The sequence below is a fragment of the Rhagoletis pomonella genome, unplaced genomic scaffold, assembly GCF_013731165.1.
Source record: "Rhagoletis pomonella isolate Grant_MI unplaced genomic scaffold, Rhpom_1.0 Rhpom_scaffold_00007, whole genome shotgun sequence".
NCBI lineage: Eukaryota > Metazoa > Arthropoda > Insecta > Diptera > Tephritidae > Rhagoletis > Rhagoletis pomonella.
Window position 1 is genome coordinate 17,686,741 of NW_023458561.1, and position 7,738 is coordinate 17,694,478.

At 36.2% G+C, this 7,738-nt stretch overlaps 1 protein-coding gene across 6 annotated transcripts in view; it reads right to left on the minus strand.

Annotated features, from left to right (window-relative positions):
- LOC118742389 (sodium-dependent nutrient amino acid transporter 1) overlaps positions 1 to 5,987 on the minus strand; it is a 59,172-nt gene extending 53,185 nt beyond the window's left edge. For 2 of the 6 annotated variants that reach the window (XM_036474436.1, XM_036474430.1), the window contains exons 1-2: positions 5,875 to 5,987; positions 5,263 to 5,442 (exon numbers count right to left, since the gene is read on the minus strand). The gene's annotated coding sequence lies outside the window, so the exon portion shown is untranslated. The remainder of the gene's footprint in view (positions 1 to 5,262; positions 5,443 to 5,874) is intronic. The other 4 variants (XM_036474437.1, XM_036474434.1, XM_036474432.1 and 1 more) reach the window with 3 other exon arrangements.
- Positions 5,988 to 7,738: the final 1,751 nt, after the last annotated feature.

The window sequence follows — 7,738 nt, forward strand, 5'->3', positions numbered from 1 at the left end:
ACTAGGAAACATTTTGCAACCCGTATAAATTTAATAACTTACCCGGACAGCTCACAAAAAAATGGGCGCTGTCCTGTATAATCCTGTCCCGTTGCTATCCTGTGGTTGAGACCTTTGAAGTACAGCTAGAGCGGCCGCTTGTGGCGACACGTACAAAAGCGATAACTCCACTTTTGGAATTTTTTAGTTTCGTTGAATAAACTAATTTATTTGAGGTAAATTCGTGGTTTTATTGTTTTTGTATAACATCCCAGAGCAATCTATAAACTGTGAAGTACCAAATTCCCTGAATTTTAATATAAATAGTTAACGAAGGTAAAAGTGGTAACTTTCTAAAAGGTCAAATGGAGTTAACATTTATTTACCAGATATGGCATATACATATGTGTTTACGTTAAAGAATTTGGAAATACCCGCTGAACAGCTCATTATGCGACAACTTATAAATCATACCCGCAAAAGCAACCGGCACAACACTTCGGGTAAAAGCAAGAAAACAATAGGGGTATTCACAGTTTGTTCCAAAATGCGTTAGAAAATGTGGACGTCAACATTTTGTAACTTTTTTAGCACCAAACTATGACCAACGTTTTCCAGTAGTCATCGCATGCAAATCGTCGCAAAACTTTACTGGTGTTACCAGACCTTTCTTCTGTTCGTAAATTCGAGAATTTAGTTTACAATTCATATTCATAAAATTGTATATTTTAAACTTAGCTGTAAATGTTTTACCTTGATTTGCCTGTTTTTATCAGCCATTTCGCCCAAATAAAGTTCAAATACGGAAAATGTGCCCACTAAATTAAAATAATCTGATTGGTGTTGCCACAATACAGCTCTGCTGCGAGGTTACAAAATGTAGACGCTAAAAAACATACCTTCCAGCACGCCCGGACGCAAGGGGGAAAGGGGTCGTTTTACCATCATTTCGTTTAAGACAATAATTGTAAAAAATATTTTAAAATCTCAAATATTTAAGATCTCTTTTCAGAGATAGTAGTCGAGAGATCTAGCTTTAATTTAAGCCAGGAAGGTAAGTTATATCACCTATATTTATATTTTTATTGAGCTTTGTACCACGATTGTTTATTAGGAAAACTTGAAAAAGCAACAAAGTCTAAGCGGTAGAAGTTATAGCTGCTATTTCGGAGATCACTACATCTCTTCATCAGACTTCTTTTTTCTAGACTTCAGCAGGGATTGAACCTGCGTAATCGATGTTCAAAGTCAGAAGCGTTAACCACTGAGCTATGTACATCCCGTAAACTCTTGTTGCTAATTCATTTTCCTTATTCAACCAACTACTATCAAGTGCAGGAGGTTCAATCCCTGCTGAAGTCTAGAAAAAAGAAGTCTGATGAAGAGATGTGGTGATCTCCGAAATAGATGCTATAACTTCTAGCGCTTAGACTTTGTTGCTTTTTCAATTTTTCCTAATAAACAATCGTGGTACAAAGCTCAATAAAAATATAAAAATTAAATTTTAATAAGCCACAATAACATTGACAAATATATCACCTATTGTTTCTTTGCTAGAGCTTCTAAAATATTGCCAAAACCGCGATTTTTTGACTTCGGTTTTTTCAAAATCTGCATCTGATGGAAACTTTAAGCTAACGGATTCGAAATCAGGGCTCGAATCGTCATATACGGGGGTTAAAACAACATCAAGTAGCATTAAAATAGTATATTAAATCTCCCACTGAATTATAGGCAATTTTGACCACTTTGTGAAAAATTTGATGAAATTGCTGAACTCTAGGGCTTTTCGAGGCCGGTCTTTACGTTGTTCGATTTAAAACAAATTTCGCAGGGTACCTTTTTATGAACAAAGGAAAATTTTTAGGGGCTTAAAAAATTTTCTCCATACAGCTAAGGCGCAGTCTAATGTGCAAGCATGGGCAGAGAACGAGCACACAATGGCCTAGCTTTTCTCAATATTCATCGTAATGTTGACTCAGTATTAAAAGAATTTGTATCTATACCTCGATGAATTGCATGTGACTTTTCTTTGAGTTTTGCTAAATTATATCCACAATTAAATACAACATGCTGAATACTTTAAATGTAACAATGATATTCTCGGTTGTTACGAATGACTTTACATAAAACCCCCAACAACAACTCCACAGATATTGTGGTTAGAAACGTCCCAAATGTTGACGTCAACATTTTAAAACCCATTTTGGAACGAACGGTGAACACCCCAAAAGTACGGTAAAAAAAAATCAGGGAAATTGCGTTTACTGCGCCACAGTGAGTGGACCGCTCAGCTGTTGCAGGTTTGATGCCCCAGCTTGGTTATTTGGCAGCCAGTTTGGTGAACTTACTCCCCCGTACACAAGCCATGTTGCACAACGTGAGATTGTGAATGGATGCACGACATCGCTTTTAAATAAAAATATATATGTACATATGTATGTCTGTATGTACATATGTACTTACAAATGCACACAAGTCTGTGTGTTTATGGGCGATTTGATGGATGTTTCGAGTCATATGGTATTTGTTAACTTTGGTTAATGTAATCACAAAGTTGCAGTTATTCAATAACATACTACATACATATGTACATATGTATGTATGTAAGGCAAGGCATTTTGCCATATGCATCTATGTTATTGGTTTAGTGGCACACGATTTCATTAATGTGGCTGCCTTCGCAGTAGCGCATCCTTTTAACCCAGTTATCTTGTTTACCTTGGTGAAGGTTTCCGCCGCTATTTCGCGGATAACTTGCTCTATATTCATCTTATGCGCCTGAATTGATAATGGATTGATCGCATAACATCGGTACTTCACGGCACCATGCAAAAAAGTATAACCGCATCTCCGAGTTGGCCAATTGAAATCGCCTAGACGGCTGATAACACGATTACCGAAATTGACGCGAATTAGATCGTTTGTGGCATGGACTGTGTGACATGGCTCTACATTCTACTGAAACCCAAGAGTCTTTTGTAAGCCTACACGCCCCTAGAAATGGGCGTTGCAGGTTCCGGACTAACGATAACAAGACGTCAGTTTTATTGTGAATTTCAGTGTAATATCCTTTCCATGACTTGATTCAAAAAAAGTAAAATTGTCACCTTCGTTAAATTGATCCCTTCGTTAACAAAAATTGTTAAGTTTTTATAAAATAGAAGAATATTCTGGAAATAGGCCTGACAGTTTCCGGACCAAAGTTAAAAAGTATACACTGAAATTCATAAAAAATAAAGAACACTTTAACTGCTTTATAAATCGAAAATTTTTATGATAACGTCACTATATATAAAGCTCTTTAAAGCTATTTGTTTATGAATAAGACCATTAGATTTTAGGGGTCTGCGAGCGTTTCAAGGGTGCCCGAAAACCAAAATTTTTTGTATATAGACTTTTTATTTTACTCCATATTACCCGCAGTGTTTGTTATCTTTGCCTAGACCGTGCAGCACGGGTTTTGACCTAACATCCCACTATATCATAAAGAAAGTCATGATTTAATTTAATATCTCCCTGAAATTGTGAAATGTCAAAACAAGTACGCGAACGCTAAATTGATTTTTGCTGATTGTTTATATACAAAAGCATAAAACAGAATATATGAAAATCGTTACCTTATTAAAGAAAGGTCCGATCTAAAATGTTTATGTCTTTACAGAGTATTTACAAAACTTAATAAAAACTAAAGTTCTTAAGTTTGGATTTGTTGAAACTCCTGTGTTTTAATTAGCACTCAGCTTAATTTATGGATGTACTAGTTGTTTTAAAATTCTATTAGGACTCAAGTGAACTTTGTTCAAAGCTGAATTTCGAAAGTAAATAAGTTAGGGCATTTCTAAATTAAGTTAACGGTAGGTAAATAAATAGTCTGTCTAAAGCTAAGCAAACGTAAAAAATAAGTATTTTCTTCCCAAAAATTTGGAATTAAAATAATTTAGTTTAAACTTAAAATCAGCAACATAAATTTCATTACTTTCATAAATTGTAGACTTTGAGCAGCTGCTTTTTCTGCTGACAGATTTTCAGACAAGAATTTGTATATTCTTTAACAAGTAAGCTGTCTCTTTTTTCTCTCAATTACCAAATCTTGATAATTTGAAATTATTGTCAATAATTATCGGGCTAACAAACAGACTAATAATAAAGGTACATACATACATATGTACACACAAACATATATGTATGTATACATAAATCCTAAGGTTACAGTTTTGCTCAAGCGCATAAACATTTTGCAAATGGAAATTGAACCAACACATATAGCCTTGGTCAATGCCGGTCTACAAAGAAACCTCTACATTAATTTGTTAATGCGCAAATCAACTAGTACGTTAATAGGGGTATTCACCTAAACACGTAAATGCCTCGCAGCCACGCAAACCTAGTAAACTTATTTAATTTTGTATGGAAAACCGGTTTATTTACGAGATTTGCAAAATAACGACACATATAAGCGTTTAGATTAATATTCATTATATGCGCGCGAAATTGCTCTAAGTGCTGGTTTTCAATATGTCATAGTTTAACGACAAAATTTGTTGACATATTTTAACACAACTTGCACTCCTTCTTCTTGTAACCGCCTAAGCGGTTTTGGCCGAGTTCAACAAAGCACGCCAGTCGTTTTTTTCTGTGCCTTGGTCTTTCCATATGAGTGGGGGCCTCCTGCTTCCTCTGCTATTACCAGCGGGATCCGCGTTGTATATACCTCTACCGATGAAATTATTTGCCAAAAACGGACAGATATCGGATTTAGCAACGCATGTGCACGCCTGAAGACATTTCTGATCAAAACCAATCGATATACCGATTTTTGGTCCCTTTTGACAAAGGGTTTTCACTTATTTGACGGCAGAGGTCATTGAATTTAACTTAGTGAAAACAAGCCTTAAGCAGGGATCACACGATTTGTACATTTTGGCAATCACAGAGTGGTGTTGTTTAGAAATTTGAGTTCACATCAATACAAGAATTTCCAAACAACACCACTCTGTAACTGCCAAAATGTACAAATCATGTGATCTCTGCTTAAAGGCATATCTGTATAAGTATACCACTTAATGCACCGAAGGTATCTTACTAAGTAACACAGAGACATATATAGGTATGTACATCCCCTTAGATTATTTTTACAATTTCATTATTGATGTTATGCAAATAAGTATGCATGCAAGTGTGTAGATCTGTTCTTAACACCTGAAAACATTCGCTGCGCTTATTAAAGTATATAACTTTAATTGCTAACCACATAATACCAATCATTAATCGCCGACTCACCTTCTAGTGCTGATGCTTTGCTTCGCTACCTAACAAATAACCTCAGCTCCTCAATTCACAAATGGCTTGTATTCTTTTGCAGCGCCGGTGGTATTGCTGTTTTGAAGTACGCCAGTAACAAAGTTAAAGGAAAAATTAAACACACGCGGTAAGTGCGGAACTGGTTGAAACCGCTTTAAACTGAAAATCACAATTATTTTTCGATACAGTATGTATAAATAAATGCATGTATGTACATATGTATGAACGAACAAAAGTATAATACAAATGAGGTATGGACAAGCACAAAATATGTCGAGTTTGGTTTCGAGTAATTTTTTTAATTTTTTGCTTTTATGTATTTTCTTCTTTTTAAATAAATTATATTCTTTTTCATTTTCTTATTGATGTCAATGATTAAGTGTAAAGTGGACCAAGAAAAACACTTTAACGATTTACTGCTATTTATAGTTATTTATGGTTTTACTTCAAATATTAAAATTTTTTGCTAATTTTATTTAATATGTAATTTAACTTAATTGGTTTAAGTAGTGACGTGCCATAGATATTACTTTATAACAAATATGTATATGCATATGCACATATATACTTATTTTTACAGTTATTAATTACTTTTATTACAATTCGCGTGTACTAATTTTTCATCATCACCTAACACTTTAACATTATACCGTTAACTGCGTACTACTAGATCCGGCTGCGAAACTCAACTGAGCGCAGTTTTTACTCAACCACCATTCTTATAGCCAACAAGGCGCATCCATTCAGTTGAGGGTTCGATCAAGTCAATAGTAAGCGTGAAGCTCAGCCGGAGGGAATCAGGGCCGTCTTTACGCTCGTTAATGAAGGAAGCAAAGCAATCGAATAATGCTGTCGATAAGGCAGTTTTCAATTTCCGTCTGAAAGCTTTCCGTCGGAAACTTTTCTGTAAAGCTTGTGAAATGCGGTTTGAGGTAAACTGAGGTAGCAAACTGTACCAGGTGGACAATTAGTCCGCTCGAATACATCTCCAGTAAAAATATCCAGCATAAACTTGCAAGAGAGTAATGAACGATTGATTATCTCTCAATTTTGAAAATATCCAAAAAAGTACGCGAACGCAAAATTAGCAAAACCTTGCAAGTGGTTAGCACAGCTGATCGAATTTTTGTTCACATACAAAAGCATAAAACAGAACAGATGAAAAGATTATAAAATTAAAGTGTGCTTAAAGCGATTTGCTAAGCAAACGTAAGTAAATAACTGGGCTATTATTGCGGCAAATACGTCCCACATATCGCGCTGCGCCCGCAGCGTGGCCCTGTAGGCGGCATCTTTTTTCTCTGCAGCTTCCTGACACTCCTCAACGTACCAGTTGTTTTTCAAGCTCGGCGGCGGTACTTAATGAGCGGGAGATGTGGTTTCAATGCTCGCATATGTCGGTTTGTTGCAGACTGCTCTCTGAGAGCAGGTGTGAGAGCGAGTAGCGAATGCATTGGCTGTCTGTTGTGAGTGCAGCTTTTCGACGTAAACTTTCCTTGCATATTTGGGCGCACATTTTTTGCTGCACAGAGGCGGGTGTGTATTTTGGCTGCAACAAGATAGTGATCCGAGTCGATGTTTGGGCTTCGGAGTGTTCGTACGTCTAAAACACTGGAAGCATGCCTTCCGTCTATCTCAACATGATCGATTTGGCTTCTCGTTTTTCGATCCAAATCTTGTTTATGCTTGAACCAAGTACTGCATACTGTCATGTTTCGGGCCCCGGCGAAGTCGATCAGCCTCAGTCTGTTGTCGAACATTTCGTCGTGGAGGCTGAATTTTCCGACGGTGGTTCCAAAGATCCCTTCTTTGCCCACCGTGGCATTGAAATCGCCAAGCACGATTTTGATATTAATTTGTACGACGGATAATTTTGTGGAACCCCTTAACCCAAAAAAGTCTCCTATTTACAAGGGCTTTCCAGGACCAAATTATTCCACAAGACTGTTCTTAGAAAAATTTTCCAAAGCGTATCCAAACAATAAACTGTAGCACCCCCTGCCCCTACCTGGCTACGCCCATGAAAATCGGCATGCATTATCGTCTTGAAAAATGGGCGCAAATAAGTTTTTATGAAATTTTTTTGTACACTGCTCGTTTATGCCAAAATTTTATAATTTGAAAGAAGAGTAATGAAGAGTTTCTTACTATGAGATCCACCTCCTTCCAAAAATTTGTTGGCTCCACGTACCAAATTTTATGATTTTTGGGGAAAATTAACAGACACATTTATTTTATTTCTAAAGAAGTTTCTATTTCTTCCTTTTAAAAATGAGAAAACGAAAAGATTTGCAATACCTGTACACTAAATTATATACATGATATGTATTTGCACTGAAACTTTCATTGCCAACTACATTTTATACAACAAAAGCTGTGCTAAGGCAATCAGGACTTTTCCCATCGAAAACGGACCCCAACCAGAGACACGTTCACTTTTGGCTGAATCTGATTA